Raw genomic sequence first — 881 nt, 5'->3', positions numbered from 1 at the left:
CAACGAGATGAGGATCACAATTTACATTGAGAACAAGTTCCCTACAGTGGGTTCTCATTGTGAGACACATAGAAAAGTCCAATTTATTGTACATTAATGAATGTTCTTTGTTGAAGTTCTAGTAGCAGATCAGGCTGCCGGAGCAGCGTAGGTAGTGAGCATATAGTTTTTCACTATAATATGACCCGTAGTGATCACGGGCTAGGGCTAGCTTGAGCGATGGCAACCAGTATTGTAGTTGTAGCAGTGATAGCAGGGATGTTCCTATTAGGGGGGCATCAGACACAGAGGCAGCAATGGACTTTGTTGTGCCGGAGGGCATGAACTTGACGGAGATAGATGGAGGGTTCTTCACATTCAACGGAGGTGTTTCAATATCAAGAGAATCAAGCTCATCCTCCCCCTTCTCAAACTCCATTTCTTGAGCTCAGACTAGTTGTTGTGCTCCAACGAGCTCCCTGAAATGAATGAATTTATCTCTACCAAGTGATTTGGTAAAGATATTTGCTACTTGGTCTTCTATCTTCACATGAAGTAGATCAATCTGTCCTACAAGTACCATTTCCCTGATGAAATGGTAATGAATCTCTATGTGTTTGGATCTAGCATCATAGACACGGTTGCTAGTCAACATCATGTTACTAAGATTGTCACAATGCAATGTGACTTTACTGTCCAACTGAATATCCAAATCATGTAGCACTTTCACAAGCCAAACTGCTTGGCATGCTGCTAAGGCTGCACCCCTATATTTTACCTTTGTATACTAGATAATCATAATCTCTTCACGCTCTCTTTTGGGCATATCTAAAGGACCTCAAGGCGTAGCCTCCTATCATAAAAATCCCTTACATTGGTCACTCTCATGGTCGGCATTGAGG

This window comes from Lygodium microphyllum, chromosome 14 (assembly GCF_053477565.2).
Source record: "Lygodium microphyllum isolate KBCC chromosome 14, Lygodium_microphyllum_v1.1.10, whole genome shotgun sequence".
NCBI lineage: Eukaryota > Viridiplantae > Streptophyta > Polypodiopsida > Schizaeales > Lygodiaceae > Lygodium > Lygodium microphyllum.
Note: the sequence above shows the minus strand (reverse complement) of the source record.